Below are 20,273 nucleotides of genomic sequence, written 5' to 3'. Positions count from 1 at the left end.
CACGTCTGGCAGTGAATGAGTTAAGCGTCCGGATTTGAACGGAAATGGCCGCCACACAGAAGCACAGTGGCAGGCTAGAATCTGCACATGTTCTGTAGCTTTAAAAGATACATGACCCGCCCCTAGACTTCTCTGCTCTGCAACCAGAGCAAACTGGTTTGAGGCATTTTTTTCAGCCAAGCCCGAACTCCTGGCCCTGACTGAGTGCGATTCTCCATACAAAAAAAAAAAAAAACACCAAAACTTCACTACGGGCTCTACAAACATGAACACCACTACAGGGTTCATAAATGCAGTAAGCGTACATGCACAAGACCGATGATACTTGCAGGGTTGGAACTGGGAAATTTAAAAAGGGGGCCATTTGGATGCTATTTCTAAATTGCAAATAAAAAACATTATTTGACTAAAGTTGATATTTATAATATATAAGCAATTTTAAGTCAAGTCAAATCATATATTTATCCATAAAATAAACCTTTTCTATTTTATTTAGTTGCTACATAATCAATCCGGCGCTATTTTGATATTGTACGCTATTACAGAAAACACAGAGAACAGACTTAGCACAATATTTCTTACTAGTGTTTACTTAAAGGACAAACGACGTCACTTTTTTGTTTCCTAACTGACAACAGAAAAACATCTTATAGATTCTAAAATACCCGAAACACGGAGTATGATATTTTTATTCAAATGCAAAACACCGATAAAAATGACTTTTTCAGAAAGTCTCAGTTCGTGACGTCACGTCAAGACGTCTTGCATTGCTGGAGAATCCAAAAAATGGCTTGAGATTCGGAGAATATGCTTTCTTGTTACACATCCAGTTATGAATATGATTCAAATAGTTCTGAAGAGGAAAGCATACATGTTTGCAATCAATTAAAGAATTTATTTGTGCCAATGGCGTCCACGCTCCTGTGATGAATTAATCAACCCGTTTCCACAGGCTGATAAATTCCTTCCATGGAGCTTGGTCGCCCTCTTCCGGCGGATTTTTGGTGCAACACGAGGTTTTCAGACCAAAGAAGTACAGCAAAATACATTGACGTGATGGAAGGACTGCTACGATGTGTCTTTTTTCGGTCAGGGGCGTTCCTTCAGTGACGTCACGTACGGACTCGTCACCAACTCAAAAACAAGATTTCCTGAATATTCAGCGCGAGTCTTAAAACGGAAAATATAGCTATATGCGGTAGATATTTGTAAAATACGCTCAGTAGAAGTCATTTGAGGCCATTTTACAAATTATGGACACAACTTGTCAGGAGACGTCGGTTGTCCTTTAAACAAATGTCTTTGCTTTTAACATTTTCAACGTGCTGCAACAGCTCTGAAATTACTTCCATTAGCCACTAAATAAGAATCAGTAACAGCAGTTTACTTAAAAAGTTTCTTAAAAAATAAAAATGTTTGTTTGCTGCCTGTTTTTCAATGTCTTTTAGAGTTTTACTTCTGGTGTCTCGCTCCATATTGCAACCATCCATGTTTATGTCGTTTGATGTAAATACTGCAATGCACCATGGGTAAATGAATATTCAATTATCTCTTTCTGCAGTTTCTGGCGGGTCATGACGAAAGTTAAAACCTGTGAACGAAAACAAACAGTTTTCAATTGGTGTTGAACTAAATTTGTTTCTTTAGCTATTTTAACAGAAATATGTCATATGTGGCGCAGATCATGCAGCAATATCGTAATAGACGTGCGCCGTAGCTGGCGCCAGTGGCTGTCAAAATGCGTAAATGGCGCAAAGGTGAGGCCCAGATGCATCCCTGTACTTGTCCTTTATTGTTTTTTTTTTTTTTTTTACGGTAAGTTTCATAAACTTTTAAAACAGTCCCTGGTGGTGAGGAGTTACGATGAGATGAGTCAAGAATAAGGGCGTGCACATGAAGGTCAAACTAGAGGATTGTGTATGAACAAGGAGAAACCAATACGATGGTGAGTGAGAGCCATTGCAAAGGATGATAAACACACGTGCAAATATGCACACATTCACTCATGACAGAGGCAGAAACAACCTGGTCTGGACATGAGATAAAGAGATAACAAGATTAGTCGCGTCCTGTTTCAGGGTATGGCCTTGTTCTCTGCACCGAACGGGGCCAAGCGAGGACACGCGTTTGATTTATACGGCCTGTATTTTCATTTTTTTTTCCTCCCCCTCCAAGTACTTGTTTACGCGATGGGGAACATGTTGACGTGTTGACTGTGGAATGCAACACATTGCACTTTCCCAGCCTTCAAAATGTATATCGGGACCTTGTGTTGTTTTTCAATGTCTCGGTTGAACGGCAGTTGGCATGAAAAAGTTGTGTACTCAAACGACTGACAGCCCTTCATGCTTGGGGTGTGTGCATTTCAGTGGAGCAGAAGAGAGGAACACACAAAGCCGCACTCACGCTTATGAGGCAATTCCAGAGTAATTCAAATATTTTTAACACACACACATAGAAAAAAAAACAAATACAGTGATACCACAGTTCAAAAACTTAATTGGTTCCCAGAAAGTGTGTAAGGCGAAAAGTTCATCTGCCGAACATTTATTTCCCATTAGAAACAATTAAAAATAATCCGTTCCAAGGTCCCCATAAAACATAATTTTCTACTAAATAAGCCTTAAAACTCCACAAAATATACATTATTTCATGTCATAATAATAATAATAATAATAATAATAATAATACATTTTATTCATAAGCGCCTTTCAAAACTCTCAAGGTCACTTTACAGTCAAGGGATAATTTTTTCTGTGAGTGAGCAGCGGCAGCCACACGCGGCAGTGTTCACTCAACCCGGATGTAACTCAAACAGATAGAAAGCTAGCTAGCTAATAGATAGCTCATAGATAGCTAATAGATGGCCAATAGCTAGCTAGGTAGAGAGCTAGCTAGTTGTGTTAAGTGCATGCTGTCTCCTTGGTTACAAATCAGCTACATAGCTATATAGCTAATAGATAGAAAGCTAGCTAGCTAATAGATAGCTCATAGATAGCTAATAGATGGCCAATTGCTAGCGAGTTGTGTTAAGTTCATTCTGTCTCCTTGGTTACAAATCAGCTACATAGCTATATAGCTAATAGATAGAAAGCTAGCCAGCTAATAGATAGCTCATAGATAGCTAATAGATGGCCAATTGCTAGCGAGTTAGAGAGCTAGCTAGTTGTGTTAAGTTCAATTTGTCTCCTTGGTTACAAATCAGCTACATAGCTATATAGCTAATAGATAGAAAGCTAGCCAGCTAATAGATGGCCAATAGCTAGCTAGGTAGAGAGCTAGCTAGTTGTGTTAAGTTCAATCTGTCTCCTTGGTTACAAATCAGCTACATGGCTATATAGCTAATAGATACAAAGCTAGCCAGCTAATAGATAGCTCATAGATAGCTCATAGATAGCTAATAGATGGCCAATTGCTAGCAAGCTAGCTAGTTGTGTTAAGTTCATTCTGTCTCCTTGGTTACAAATCAGCTATATAGCTATATGGCTAATAGATAGCTAGCAAGCCAGCTAGATAGCAAATAGCTAGCTGGATATGTTACAATCCCACAGTCTCAAAGGCACTTTATAGGCACAGGATAATAGGCAATATTGTAATTAAAGAAATAAACTGTCCTATATAATAAAGTCGTTTTATTGACCTTTGTGATGGTCGTTGATGTAGTTGCCTCTTGATGATATCCGAGTGAAGTTGCCGTACTTTCTCGGCGATAATACCCTCACTCACACTGTCATCCGCTAGCTGCTTTTCGTTAATCCAAATCAACAGAAGTTTTTCAACCTCTTCTATTGCCTGACAACAACGCAGAAACACCCTTAGACACACGTCGCAATGGTCGACTCGGTCGTTCTGGTACTGGGACGTTAAGTCACATAAATGCACACCGCATCGTCCGTGTTTTTCGATGATCTCCTTCGTCTACTCGACCGTAATTTTCTTTTGTGTCCTCTTCGGGTGAACACTAGCCTGTGGTGGGGTCTTTTTCGGTCCCATAATAGCAAAAGCACTCCACTCGAAAACAAACCACGTCTGCACTCAAAGAAAGATGACGACGAAAATGAGTCCACCAGCCACCGTGGCGCTTTTCGAGTGTGTGGTTTGGTGTTCATCCGCCGAAAACTAGATAACCAAGATAATATTCTCGTGAATTTAATGTTCATAAAGCGAAAAGTTCCTGAGCTAAAGCATTCAGGTATCGCTGTATTCCCAAACCACAGCCCAATTTCCTCGCATTGAGTTTTTCTTGTACTGTTTCTTGACACACTTTTGATTCTCCGCTTCAATCTCAATCTCTACGAGTACAAAATCGCCGCAGCTATCACAGCAACGCAGACAGACTTTCATGTTTACTCCAAGAGAGCGAGATAGCATCGGGGAAGTTTGTAATTGCCTTTCCTTTCAGTGACTTTTTTGACGATGTGAATTTAAAACATGGTTGGATGAAGTAAGTCTTTTTTATTAGCGGAAAAGGAAACTTCGTTTTGGACCGGCGTATATCTTTATTTAGCACCCAAAACAGAGTCAACAAAGTTGCGCTCGGTGTACACTGAACGTCTGCGAGTATATTTAGAGTCGAGGGTGTTTATAGAGGAAATGTAGCATTGAGGGCAGGTATTACACATGATGAAATGAAACATGAAAACATGAGAAAGTCGCTACCGTGCCCTACATTTGCTGCGAATAAACCTGCCGCTTGGTTTACTGCGCTGTGGTGAAACTGTCGATTTTACAAGACAAAATGTGTTTTATGAGACTGGCCTCCTTCATTAAGTAGGAGTGTCTTTACCGTGTCAAGGATTGGTTGATGATTGAGAATTTTCACATCTTGGTCATTTAACTGCTCGCATGCACCTAATTCAAAAAAGTGGATTCTTTTATTTCAAGGAATTGCGACATTTTGAAAAGAAAATGTGACTCATTTTGGCTGTGTCATTTTAGGGCTGCAGTTATCAAATGGTTCTCCTTTCATTTTGGTTTAAATGAATCATCACATCTTTCCAAAAAAAAAAAAAGGATTTAGATAAATTGCATGAGCTTTGCCAGACGATATGCAAAAATGTGTCCACTCCAGTGCCAGGTGTTTTATTTTGTCATTTTTACTCAAATTGCGGGACCCACAGAATATTGAGTTAAAAAAAAAAGTTAATTCCTATGTTATATGGGTCTGGAGTTATCTGAGCTTGAAATAGGGGCGGCTGTACAAAATACAATGCAATACATTACGTATGGATTTATATAGCGCTTTAACAACAGCAGAAGTTGTAGCAGAGCGCTAACATGGACAAAAGACAAATGCTAATAAATTCGGGAATGGCAGCGAATGATTTAATGTTCCTCACCCCCGAGGTAAAGTTTTCACATATACACAAAGAACAAAGCAATGTAAAAACGTCAAATGTTCTGTCCATAATTTAACATTTTGTGGTGTTAATTCCTGACATAATTTCAAAAAGAATTGACCGATTAATCCATGAGATGAATGTTTTTCAGTCAAATAGCAGACACTTAATCCATATTGGCCGCGCTCTACATTTTCATACGTCTCTGTTGCTCGAAGGCACTTGGCAGAGAACATGATGCGCACGCCAGATCTCCCCAGGGAGAGACTGTACTGAGTAGTGCTACAGTATGGTGTGTCTGCGATGGTGTTTCGTAAGCCCCCACCATATCGTTTTGGCATTACTGAGGTATCTTGCTGTTGTTGGGGAGAAGGCAGGTCTATATTTTGCTCTATATTTAACACCACACCTCTGCTCATGTTACCAGCCTCACAGAGATCCATGGGACCTGCTGGGTTTATGGCTTATTGTATTGTAGTTTAAGCCCACTTAACTTTGAATTCAGGCCAACTGCAACGCAACCGTCACATAGACCTCAAGGTTAGACATCTGTGTGGATACATATGCGTGTATTTTATATACTGTGTATTTTATATACAGTGATACCTCGGTTTTCGACCATAATCCGTTTCAGAAACCTGTTCGAAAACCGATTTGTTCAAAAACTGAAACAGCACTTTCCATTAAAATCAATGTAAAAAATCTTAATCCGTTCAAAGTCTAGAAAACAACTTTTAAACTATTTCATCGCATAAACCGGATAAAAACTTAATAATAGAGCAGGTCATGTGTAAAATTCTATAAAATCAAACTTTTATTTTCACCAATTTTCTTTCTGCCACGGGGCGTGTTGGCACCTATCCCAGCTGACTTTGGGCAAACACAGGAAACACTATCTTTTCAAACCATCCTCTGCTTGCTTTAAAATCATACTATTCAGGAGATCTTAACCAAATATGTCTGCATTTTCGCAAAAATAAAACAACAACAATATTAATGCGTCGGCCACAATGAGACAGGCTGAGTGACATGAGCTTCGTACAAGAGCTCTGTTTGCGTATGTTATTCTCTTTGATGAGGTATTACCTGTTTCCTCTTTATTTAGCTTTGTTAAAGACCCTCAAAGGAGCCCGTTTGACTGTGCACACATTATATTGCGGTGTCTCTTCCTCAAAGGTAGGACGCTCAGATAAGGATTTGAAAAACAAAACTGACTGGTACCGTAAAGCCCAGTGGGTAAAATGAGGTGATATAGTGACACCTGAAACCGGGTGGTATTGATAGGCGACAGCTGCCCCCCCCCCTCCCCAACCACATACGTGTGCTCTATTAATAGCACATTTCTCTCAGTTCCCATCTTACTGCTTAAACAGTGTTGTATTATGACATCTCCCGCGTCCTTTTGCCACTCCCTTCTTGCACTGTTTGTGTGGTGCGGAAATGACAAACAGTAGGTAGACCACATCAGCTCTCCTTTGCTGTGTAAACCCCACCCCCCATCTCCACACACCCCCAGTTCATGACCATTACTCTGACTATATTCTTGTTTTGGATTTCTCTCATTACCCTTCGTAGTCATCGGGTGATATTTTGGAGTCACATGTTCATGTGCATACTGATAAATCCTTCATTGTTTTGCAGTCCATATACCAACATACAGACCTAAGCATACACATGAGGTCTTATGTAAGTCCCAGGGCTATGGGCCCCCCCCCTGGAGAGGAAGAGGCTTTTGCAGGCCGAAGCTGTGTCTCTTTAACGCAGGCTGTTGAGTGTCATGACTATTCAGTCCAAGGATAAAAAGCCCACTCTTTTGCTTGCTCTTGATCCCCAAATGCAATCTGTGCCTTGGGGCAGAGCACAAACAACCAACAGCTTTGTGAATAAGGGAAAATTGGAAGGGGAGAGGGGGAGGGGTGTGATTTCCTCTGTGGGGTGTCCCCATATCTTAACTTTCTGTCATGGATTACAGTAAAGTCTCGTTATATCGATATCGGATATATCGATAGTCCCGGTTATATCGATACTATTTCTATGCACGCACGGAGAAAATTACATGCAAACAGGGTCGGATATATCGATAGTCCCGGTTATATCGATATTTTTTCGGACTCCCTTGAATATCGATATAACGAGACTTTACTGTATATGATTACACACACACATACACATACACACACACACACACACACACACACACACACACGAGTTGAATCAGCTCGAGCTGCACTGTGTACTGTACCGGTACTATAAAAACACGTATATTCCATGCCAACGGCTGAACTATAAGTTGTCAGCAAATGACAGTTGCTTGTTACTTCAAAACTAAGCCCATAGCCAAAGAAGTGACCTCATGTACATTGAGATGGAGAAGTCTATGATCCTGACGACCCACTACTGGTCAAATGAGACAGCTCAATTCATTTGGTTATTGACTACGCTATGTGAAGTATGTGTGAGAAGCTCTTTGGGCACTTTGGACACCCATTGTATGAATATATACACATAAATACTGTATATGACAGTGAGAAGTTAGGCATCCAAGCCCACAGCGATGCGGACTGGGCATCCGACTCCAGTGACAGACGCAGTACTACAGGATACTGTGTTAGTCTTAGTAAAAGCAGCTCTTTAGTTTCTTGGAAAACAAAGAAACAGCCAACAGTTGCACTTTCCACTTGTGAAGCAGAATATATGGCTCTAGCTTCATCAATACAAGAGTGCTTATATCTAGAACAGTTACTAGAGGCTATTGATGGCTACCAATACACAAAAACAACTGTATTTGAGGACAACCGGGAAAAATTGCCAGGTCAACTGGTAATGAGGGTAAAATGAACTTGGTGTATTATCCAACTGAAGTTATGGTGGCCGACATCATGACTAAACCAGCCTCAAAGTCAAAGTTGATTGAGTTTGCACCAATTATATTTGGAAGTTGAAATGTGTAAGACAGAGTCAACTGCTTGCTACATTTGAATGTAGACTTCAAACAAATGACTCAATGCACCTCAGTGTTCTTTTCTGTTTTGATTATTATGAACTGTCTCAATAGTAAGTCATAGGAGATAAGAGAAGAAATGCTGGTGTTCTGGTTTCCACGTGTCTCCTTTTTACACCATGGTGTATTTTTTTACATTTTCAACAGTTACACATTTTACCAGTTGCAAGAATCACTAATTGTATCAAAGAGGCAGACATTTAACGAATGCTCACTATGAAAGGTAAAATTATATCTCATTAAAAAAAATCTGGTAGAAGCAAGATTACTGCAGTTTTGTTTCTTTGGATTTCTGGAAAAAGGTCCATGTTCAGAGAGTAGCGGGAAGTTAAAACAACCTCACTTTTTCACACCCAACTCCGCCATAAGATCAGCAACATTAACATGTTGCTGCAACTCCCAACCTCAATGTTCAATGACAAAGTTGCTGACAGGACAGGTTTTCCTGAGTAATGACCCAAGTTTTATCTTCTGCAGCTGAGGCATGGGGGTGGCGCGACAACTATTTTTTTATTGTCAAAAACAGTTGGCCATTTAGTGTTTGCGTAGCGTCACACAAGTCAACCAATATTTTCGTCTTCTTACCAAATGACTGACCATCAACTTCATATATTGTACCCACACTATACAGTGTGTCAAAACTAATCAAAGTGCTTCAGGCAAGACTGAGATTGCGCCTGTTGAATTTTTTGGGGGGCAAGCGGAGGGAACTGAACTAGATGATATCAGCAAATAAGATCTTTGAATAGATTTAAGCAGCGGAGGGTATTTCGCAACCTTGTTCTGAATTTCACAAGCCAGAAGATAGGAACCAAAGTGAATCACAAAGCAAACTTGCTGCTATTTTTTTATGAGCGAAAATGGCGAGGAACCTCAAACAACAAGCCTCTTTTGCTTCTCATTCTTCCCACTCCCACTCTTGTCTATGACTGAGATTTGCCCTTTTGCAAAGCCGAGCCAGAGAAGGCCGCTCGTGTGCTTTGTCAACGCAAACCAGACCTGCTTCAAAGCCATATTACTTTGCTTATTCCCATGAAGCCAAATCTGCAGCGAGCCAAGCAGGCACACAAAGGCTAGATATTTTTTAAAGAGAATGTGAGGGGTGCTCAAACAGAGATGGCATACTCTTGTAAAGACTCTGTTTCTCACAATTATGAGAAAAAAAATATTTGGGTAAAGATGAAATCTTTGACTGATTGACAAATTCTTGTTCTGACATTTAAAGGACAACCAACAAAATTTTTTGTTTCCTAACTGACATCAGAAAAACGTTTCATAGCATCTAAAATACCCAAAATACGCAGACTGATATTTTTTGTCAAATGCAAAACACCAATAAGAATGACTTAAAGTTTCCCAAAACTGCCACAAGATGAGTTCGGAACTGGGCAGATTCAGAAAGTCCCGCCCCCTTGTTCGTGACGTCACTTATGGTCACACACTGCCTTGCTCCAAAATCAAAACAATGGCTTCGGAGAGTTCAGATTCGGAGAAGATGCTTTCTTGTTACTCATCCAGTTATGAATATGATTCAAATACAGTAAAGTCTCGTTATATCGATATCGGTTATATCGATAGTACTGCTTATTACGATACTATTTCTATGAACGCAAGGAGAAAATTTACATGCCGCAGGATCGGATATATCGATAGTCCGGTTATATCGATATTTTTTCCGACTCCCGAGAATATCGATATAACGAGACTTTACTGTAGTTCTGAAGAGGAAAGCATAAATGTTTGCAATCGATTAAAGAAGTCCTTCCGTATCAATTTGAGCCGTCTGGACTCCAATGTAGCGCCCAGAAAATGCACAAGATGGCACACAAACTCCGTTGCAAATGGCTGATTTGTCCGCTGGGAATTTGTGTAAACTTACACATTCTTTATGCGTGTTAAACGCAATTTGCTGTGACACACATCGATTCACCATCGCGTTATTTATGTAGTTTTCCTCCTAATTTCGCCATCAAAATGGATCAACACGATGTTTTCAGACCAAACAAAGTACCCAAAATGCATTGTGTGTTGCTTTCTCGGTCACGGGCGTTCTCTCCGTGACGTCACATAGGGAATCGTCATCAACTCAAAAAAGAGACTTCGTCAATATTCAGCGCAAATCTTAAAACGTAAAATATAGCTATATGCGGTGGAATCTTTGTAAAACGCGCTCAGTAGAAGTTATTTGAAGTTTACAAATTATGGACACAACTTGTCTGGTGGTGTCGGTTGTCCTTTAAGCATTGTTGGTCGTTCTCCCTTGACCTTTGTTGGATTTCCTAACAAACAAGCATACAAGTGCAAGTTCATTGAAGACTTCAACCGAAGCGTTGCCAACATGTGATTTGTGAGCCACCCGTAGCTTGCAGACGAGTAACAAAAAACCCAAACAACTCCTCCTCTTTTCTGTATGTCGGGCGGGGGGCGCCTCAGTCTTGGCAGTGGCAGCTGCTGCCGAAGGCAGGCTTCCAGAGGTCGGGGGTGGCATACCTCGCCATGTCCTCCCTTGGAGGGCGTGAGAAAAGCTGTGGGCGCCACACCAGGACTGCCAGGTGAGTGACGGGGGGGGCGTCTCTGATGAGTTGCCGATTGGGTGATCTCGGGTAGTTACGGGTGGATTTGGCACCCTCCCCTGGCGTTGGAGTTAGACCAGTTATCTCGAGGAGACATTTGCCCAAATGCTGTTTTTGAGCCCCAGCCAGGTCAGAGCAATGGCGGGTCATAGCTGCTGATTGTGGTTGTGATTTCAACCTCGCTTCCGTCAGTAAATTTTAACAGCCCGCCTATTCATCAATAGTCAATCTTTACACAGCCCAACATAGTCCAGTAGAATAAATATCCTGTGTGATTAAAATGAAAAATGGAGTGCCATATATACACCATCCTCACATCATACAGTGTATGCCAAAAGTGCTTTACACATGCAGCCACTCACATACTTTTTTACATACACTTATTTGGCAACGACGGAACTGTTTTGACTACTATTAATTCATTCATTGATTTTACGACCCGCTTCGTACTCACTAGGTTCTTTGTTGTCTGAAGCAGTTCTAGATGAAAGAGATTATCAAAGTGTCCTTTTCACCAGTGGATCAGGGATGTCACCAATTGAGTACATATTTTCCGTTGCAACATGAACTTAATAAAGCAGCACCTGAATAAAGCAGAGTCAGTCAGTGTGGACTATTGATATGTGGTTCATTAGTCAAGAGCTGCATATTGCCAATTATAACCTAAAATGTAACTTCTTAGGATTTTGCAATTGCGTAAAGATATGAAAAGCGCCCGACATGGGCAGCTGCGATCGAAACGAGTGGAGCAATATTGTTTGCACAGCGTCAAAAACTAAAAATTCATTAAGCCAAGCACGTAACTGATGGAAAGTCTGAGTGTAGTTATGCTGCTCACGCCATGTAACCACAAAGTAAAATCAGAGTTAGGAACATCTGCTGTCCGTCAGCATCAAATGCATAATAAATAAAAGGTGCTAAAAGTAAAGACAAATAATTTTTTTCCAATTAATATGTTCATTTACACACCCGAGATGCCAGTGCAGTAAATGCAGCGCTATTGTTACGACTGACAAATAAAATTTGCTTTGTGTTCTCATCCCATGCACCATCTAATCCAAATTGTGCCGGTTGATGAGACCATGCATGCCTCAGGTGATTAAAGTAAGGAGTAAATATAAAAAAAACATTCCGATTTGGGTGTCTGGCAATATGTTTGTAACATTTCGATCAAAAATATGAGAAAAGGGAGTACTTTCAGGAAGTCTCTGCATTGTAATTGTTTTATAAAGATATTTCTAGAAGGTCAAGCTTGTATAAGAGCAATCTCATGAACTGTATTGTGCTTTCATGGTGTCTGGATCAACTGTACACAAGGGAAAAACGCAATAAAAATGTGGATTTGTGCATCTCTGCAACTTTAACTATGTTTTTGATGATTTTAGAGAGTAACCGTAGGACAACTGGATGCATTTTTTTACTTGAGACATGTCTGTTTGATGTCACTTCAAAATATAGCGAGAACATCTAAGATGCTGATGTTGTGATGGAAAATAAGCTTCATGAATAAGTTGTATTTTTTTTACTCTTTTATGTGGCCCTCTCTAGCCAACGTTAGGCTGAATTTATGGCGCATTTCGTTCGCATCATAACTTTTGCATGACGTTGTGTATATTTTATTGCATAACTGAAAACATAGTGTGGTGTATCATTGTTGAATATAGAAATGGCCTATATCATAATAGATTGTTCATATCACTCAACAGGAGTAGTAGATACTCAACAGAATTTCAGTACTACTTCCACAATATTATATGACTTTGGCTTCTGTGTGGGTTGTTTTTCCAAATGCCTCCAAACCGTTCATGACTTGACCACAGAGGCAACACTCGGTTAAAATAAAACACAGCTGATTGAAAGCCAGAACAAACTCCTCCCTTAAAATGTTTGCCATTCCAGACATATTGCACAAATGTAGCGCACACGCGTCGCACTATGTACCGCATATAGCACCCACATGCGTAAAACAGTGCTCGTACAGTATGTGGGTCATGACAGACGTGTAAATACATTTGAGTCAAACCTGAGTCAGCATTACGCCATGAATTATGGGATAGAATGGCCTGTGGGGTGAGGAGAGGAGTGTTGTTTGCAAGCTGCTGCTGAGTGATGACTCGATCACAGAATGCTAAATTCAATGTGTAAAAAAAGAGAAACATGAACCCGCTGACTAATTATCCAACAGGTGTCAAAGTCAAGGCCCGGGGGCCAAATCTGGTCCGCCACGTCATTTTATTCGGCCCATGAAAGCAAATCAATCATGTCAAGTTCCATGATATGGTCAAGTCTGAACCAAAATTTCAAATTGTCCCATGTAAACCACAATGACAGTCATTATTCTTGACTTCATTTGAAAACTAGTCATTCATTAATTTGTTGTGCGCTCTATATGTAATTTGTGGAGGGGATAAAACATTCTAATGGCTTCCCCGAATTCATAATGGCCCCCAAGAGGAAACCGAAACTATAACGTGGCCCATGGCAAAAAAATGAGTTTGAAAACCTTTCTCTGTCCTCTTGCAACCCACTGATTAGAGCACACACACAAGACCTCTCACCCACTCAGTTGTTTGCAGTAAATTACGATAAACAAACATAGTAGTACCTGAGCGGACCTCTGATAATCAGTTGATATGCTCTCCTAAATTGAAAGATTTCCATTCCCAGTTGTTGTTTTTACATAAAACGTATGAGGAAAAGGTGAACGGCTTATTTTACTTTGTTAACCATTTTGTTCAGCACTTTGTTACAATTTCAGCTATTGTGAAAGCGCTATTTAAATCGGAATGTATTGTATTGTATGAAATTATGTGTTCTGTAGTTACTTAACCAAGCCACATACAGTGTATGAAAATAGTCTGCTGGCTCATGCAAAGATGGCACCACTGTATTGCAGTCGTTCTAACTTTTTAAGCAACAGTGATTTGATCTCGGATGTCGTAGTAATATCATTATAGTCACAGGCATGTATTCTTTATTATCTGTGAAAAATGAGTTGAAGGACAACCGACGTCACTTTTTTGTTTCCTAACTGACATCAGAAAAACGTTTTATAGCATCTAAAATACCCAAAACACGCAGTATGACCCTCCGAACCCTGCCCACCATCTTTTCCGGCAACTCCCCTATGGCAGGTGCTACCGATCCATGTGCACCAAATTCAGCAGACAAATAAATAGCTCCCCCCCCCCCCCAAGCCATTAACTACAGTTACCCAAATAGAACTTTATAGTGACTATGTTTTTCTTATGATGATACTAGTGCAGCGTGTTCTACCGGAGACAAAGTCCTTGAGTGTTCTACATACTTGGCAATAAAGATGATTCTGATTCTGATACAGGCGGTATGAACTCTGTGAGCATACCTAGTGTGGTATAGTCATATCCTGTACTTGTACTACTGTCCTGTCATGAAGAATCTAGAAATGTTTGGGAACACATTGAACATGCTTATAATCAATCTAAAGTTGTTGATATACTACATCAATAGATTTTAGTCCAAAAAATGGTTTTTCATTTGCAATTTCAAAATATCATGTTCCAATGAATTTATTTTGGTTTATTTCAATCAGTTTTGTATACATCGGCAATCTAGTTAAATCGGGTCCCATTCATTTTAGAATTTGGCCCCCTTTTTGTCACGATCTGGTTGGCGACCAACGGGTAATGCTGTCGGTCCCGCCAGCACCTGCACAGGTGTTGGTCGTTCCAATCAATGGCAGTTAAAAGGACTCCCGGCACGACCATTCCGTGTCGGGTTATAGAATGTGTTTGCTTCACCCTGTCAGGTTTGTTTCATCTTGGCAGATTTTTACTCATTGTGTTCTTTGATACTTTGTACTTTTCTGTTCGGATGACTTTGATGTTTTAGATTTTGTTCCTGCTGACTTTATTTTAATAAAATTTGTCAAATACATCCCGCTGCTTCCTCCTGCCTGCTTTTTTTGGGATCCGCAACCACCATCACCACCATGCAAACTGTGACACTTTTCAGACACAGGGGGCCACTTTTTTTTAAATTTAAATCCCTATGTAAATTATTATCTCAGGACGAAAATGGTTGACAATCAATGTGATAATCGATGAGATGAAGATTACTTGACGTATCGTTGCACCTCGACCGTTATGCTTTGCTGGTGAGGCACGTGACACATACGAGGTGAAGGCGACCGGCTGGACATGTCCAACTTGCTTCCCTGTTTGACCCTCCCCTCCCGCATGACTCTGCTGATTAAGGATGACCTTTCACCCGTAGCTGTCAATGCAAGCATTAACCTATTATAACCCAGAAGACAAAAAAAGTCTGATGAAATTAATTCACAGATCTATTTCGAGATATAATCTGTGCCTAAAGAGAAAAATACACTACAAGTGGAACACAAGTAAATAGAACATGCAAAAGAAGTGGTGATTATAGGCTGGTCTGCTGCAAATGCATGGATGAGGCAGCCTAGGGAAGTGTGGGGGTGGGTAGCTGTTCCCCTGACTCTGACCTTAAGCAACAGGCAGTAATATCTCCTTTGGGAGAACAGTGGCGGGAGTGGGGTTGTCAAATGAAGAGGAGGTTGGGAGGGTGCGGGGTGGAGAGCTTGTTGTTGAGACTTGTCAAGCTTCAGCCTTCCAGCCTGGCTCAGAATCCTTATGGTGATTCTTTCTGGCCTATGTCAAAGTCTTACATTGTTATTATGCTGAAGCCAGAGATGCCTATTTCGTACTCGACCCTACAATTCTTAAAGCGGTTGCTTTCTCTGTATCGGTCTTTAAAGGACAACCGACGTCACTTTTTTGTTTCCTAACTGACATCAGAAAAACGTTTTATAGCATCTAAAATGCCCAAAACACGCAGGATGATATTTTTAGTCAAATGCAAAACACCAATAAAAATGACTTAAAGTGTCCAAAAACTACTATTGAACCTGGAAGTGGACAGTTTCAGAAGATCCCGCCCCCTTGTTCGTGGCGTCACCCCAAGACGTCTTGCCTTGCTGGAGAATCAAAACAATGGCTTCAGATTCGGAAAAGATGCTTTCTTGTTACTCATCCAGTTATGAATATGATTCAAATAGTTCTGAAGAGGAAAGCATACATGTTTGCAATCGATTAAATAATTTATTCCGTGTCATTTTGAGGCATCAGGGGTGGGAAATGTCGTACCCAAAAAAGGCAGGTACATGGCGACAAAGCCGTGTAAGGAATTAATCAGCCCGTTTCCACAGGCTGATTAATTGCTCATATGGAGCTTTGTCGCCCTCTTCTGCCTAATTGTGGTCCTACACGACGTTATCAGACCAAAGTAGAGCAAAATGCATTGACGTTATGGAAGGACTGCTACAATGTGTCCTTTTTTTCGGTCAGGGGCATTCCTTCAGTGACGTCACGTACGGACTCGTCACCAACTCAAAAACGACTTCCGGAATATTCAGCGCGAGTCTTAAAACGTAAAATATAGCTATATGCGGTGGAATCTTTGTAAAATAGGCTCAGTAGAAGTCATTTGAAGACATTTTACAAATTATGGACACCTTTAAGCCAAGTCAGCATTTTCTATTCACCGCATAGGGATGACAGTGTAAAGACTGATAAGACAAAAACAAAAAAAAAGCCTTTTGAAAACAATACAAACTGGCCGCTCCCGACCCCATTTCGCCTGGGTCTTTTTTTTTTTTTTGTCCGCAGAAAACTGCTTTGTTCCTTTATCGGCCTGCTAGATCCCACACTGATGAGTATTGACAGGTATAACAGACTGCGTTATGGTGACTGACAGAAAGCTTAACACAGATAGAATGGGGGAAGACTCTGGGACACGGGTGACAAGACAGATGGTAGTGAAACAACCGCCTCCCGTTCGTGTCGCTACATTTGTGCTTCAATTCAATGCAAAGTTTCAGAGAATCGTACATCAGTTTGCCAATGCCCATGTTTTCCCTTTCATCATTTTACACATACAGTTGGGACTTCAGATTCAATTAGGTGCTGTTCGGTCGTGTGGTTTGGTGTTCTTCCGCCAAAAACTAGTCTGGCAGCCATTGTGGCGCCCTGTGTGTTTCCCGAAAACTAGTTTGTATCCCAAGATTATATTCTCGCGAATTTCATGTTCGTAATGCGAAGTTTGTTAGCTAAAGCGTTCGTAAACCGAGGTATCGCTGTATAGGCGATTTGAAATGTTTTGTTACACACCTACATCTTGTGACTTGTTATGATCTCAAGTTTTGGATTGGCTCTTCATTGGTTGGGCTGCGGTGCGGATGTCTGATATTGGTCCAAGGTATAATCCAAGTAATACCACAATTTGTACTTTCGCAGGTTTTGTTGAGCCCCCGTTCGCACAACTGCTCAAGAACAGGAAGACAGACGTACGCAGTGAACATTTCAGCGAAGAGGAGCCATTTACAGTTAGAGATGGGCAGGTGCAGGTGATATTAAAACAAACGCCACGCTGAGTGTTTTTCACAAGCTGCAAGTTGGAGATCAGTTTTGCTGCCCGAGGGAGGATCTGCTTTCTCTCAAACCTTCTGCCCCTTACCGGTGCCGGCCTTGCTGTTGTGGGTGCTATGTCCATCATGCGAGCGGAGTCCAACCTCGTAAATTAAACCACTGAGACGGCAGACTAAAGCAGCACTCTGACATTCATAATTAGAGCATTGTCCATGCATGTGTAGCGAGCGTACAACATGGCAGACGTGGTGATGTCTACCACACTTCCTGCTTTACTCGTTCTTCAACATGCATTTTGTGGCGCCGAAAGACCATCTGGCACTGCATCAAAAGTAAAATCTAATTCGGAGGACTTATTTCATAGAATTGGCTGCATTCCATTTGGGGAAGCTCTATTCTATGAGGCTCATTGTCCAACTTTTACACGTGATATTTATCTCGTGACGTATCTCGAGAGCAAGCTATATTCATGAAAAATTGGACCAAAAAAACAATAACTGAATCAAAATGGTTCATGCTTGTTGTTTGTTTGTGGCATTTCTGCCCTGTCACTTGGAACCAATTCCTGTTTTCTAAGAAAGTTATTGAAATGAAAACGATTTCATCTAATATCTGAAAAACATTTCTAAATATTTAGCTTTTATGGCTCTCTTAGTCAAAAAGGTTCCGACCCCTATTGTAGATGGATGTTACGGAGGATTTTTCAAAATAAAATTGAATAAAATGGAACTCATGTAAATCATGAATTCTTTCTGTGCAGCCCAGTACCAAATGACGTGGGGGTTGGGGACCTCTAGCATAGAGGATTATAACCCCACAAACGATCAATTCCATTGGCATGCCTCTATAAAGGGAGGAAAATGTTGGAGTGTTCAATCAGCCTGCCATGCATGTTTTTTTGGAATGTGGGAGGAAACCGGAGGACCCGGAGAAAACCCACACGGGCTCGGTGAAAACATGCAAACTCCACAGAGGGAGGCCGGACAGGGTCTTGAACTCACGATCTCTGCAATGTGAAGCCGGCGTGTTAAGCACTCAACTACAGGGCTACCCAATAGAAACATTGCATCTAAAAAAAACTTGCAAATCTGGTCACCTTTAGTGCAAGGCATCACAGTTGAATACATTTGATAATTTGTGTGGTTAAGTCCAATTTGATGTAAAATCATAATGACACATGAGTGGTAAATCGTACAAAGCAGCATCGTTTCCAAAGTCAACCTTTGTGGTTACGCTGACAAGACGAAAAACAAAGGAATCTGAGACTCAGTTTGATCCTACAGGTCAATGGAGCCGCAATAACGGCAGCCCCACGATTATGACCACACCGTTATTTTGTGTTATGTAACCACATTGAGCAGCTGTGCCGTGTTTGTTTAGTCACTACTGCTACACGAATGCTACACTCAACGCGTTGAATGCGATGACGACCAGGATGAACTGGCAAGAAAACTGACACACATCAGCACCGAGAAGCAGGCTTCAAAAAAACATGTCTAGGCTTGTCAGGCGGCCCGGTGACATGCGTCGTATGAGCAAAGAGGCACATGACGTTCTCGGGATGAAGACGGAAGGACCAACCACGTGCTCCGCACCCGCTATCAAAGTCTGCTGTTACAATTTGCTTCGAAGACATCCGCTGCATTTTATAATCATGTAAACAACCACGTGATCTTATTAGTCAACAGATTGCCCTCACTCCACACAGTTCACCTTTTGTTTATGGAAATGTTCCTTCTATCATTTATAATAAGCACAGTTTTACAGAGAGACACCACCAGTAACCAGTCGTCATCCGAAAAAAAGGAATGCATGCTCTGGCCCAGCCTCCAGCCTCTCCCAGCCCGTTTTACGGTTACATAATCACTTATCAGCGCACACGGCTTGTCCCTAAGTGCGCGTGTTGCTTGTTTTGTGCAAAACTGAGCGCATGGAAGCTTTGCCTCGGGTAAAAATAAAGAATTCCCGGCGTAGAAAAGCATAGGCCAGAAAAACAACAGCTACAAGAAGCCAGGCCATGTGAAACCTAAAACAGAATGCAACCCCACACGAAAAGGCTCATTTTCCTGTCAGACAAACGGAGTGAGCATGCGTTGTCAATAGAGAAGGTCAACAGGGAGGTTTGGGCAGAGTTTGAAAAGACTTTTTGCGTGGACAACAGAAGTGCAATCGATAAACTTTGCTGAATAGTTCACCAAAGTTTCCAATGGTTTTCTCAAGCATTGGCTCACACCTTGCATATTTTAAAACAATGTCTTCTTCAACTGCAAACATGGTCAGTTGACCAGCGTCCCCCACCATTCAAGGCAAAACCAAAGTTCTGGTGGCCGCAGCTGGAGGCCAACAGACAGTGTAAGTTCGAGTTACAAACTTCATGATTCGTTCTGTAAGCCGCCTTGTAACAAGACATTCATAAACCAAGGCCATGTTTACATATCAAATGACTAAACATGAAATGAATTTCTTTCTACCTTTACACTGAGCTGTAATTACCTTTTTCGTCAGCCAATGGTTATATCATCGAAGAAATCAAACAAAAATCATGATAAATATTTAGTGCTGATTGACTTTAACTCAGGAGAAGTAAAGAGGGAGGAGGATAACAGCACCTCCATTTAAGAGGCTTCCATACTGGGGAAATTATGATTTCATTATCCATCGATCCATTTTTTCGTACCGCTTATTCCTCATTAGGGTCGCGGGGGTTGCTGGAGCCAATCCCAGCTGTCTTTGGGCACGAGGCGGGGGACACCCTGAATTGGTTGCCAGCCAATCGCAGGGCACACAAGGACAAACAACAGTCACTCTCACACTCACATCTAGGGACAATTTGGAGTCTTCAATCTGTCTGCCATGCATGTTTTTGGAATGTGGGAGGAAACTGGAGGACCCGGAGAAAACCCACGCGGGCCCGGGGAGAACATGC

The 20,273-nt window shown here is 41.2% G+C and overlaps 1 protein-coding gene across 2 annotated transcripts in view; it reads right to left on the bottom strand.

Annotated features, from left to right (window-relative positions):
- The window catches only part of slc2a4rg (SLC2A4 regulator), a 42,804-nt gene that overhangs the window by 18,520 nt on the left and 4,011 nt on the right, over nucleotides 1-20,273 (bottom strand). The window lies entirely within an intron of this gene.

Source organism: Hippocampus bargibanti, linkage group LG01 (assembly GCF_051943395.1).
Source record: "Hippocampus bargibanti isolate YZ-2025 linkage group LG01, ASM5194339v1, whole genome shotgun sequence".
NCBI classification, from domain to species: Eukaryota; Metazoa; Chordata; class Actinopteri; order Syngnathiformes; family Syngnathidae; genus Hippocampus; species Hippocampus bargibanti.
This window is presented reverse-complemented; position numbering and strand designations above follow the sequence as displayed.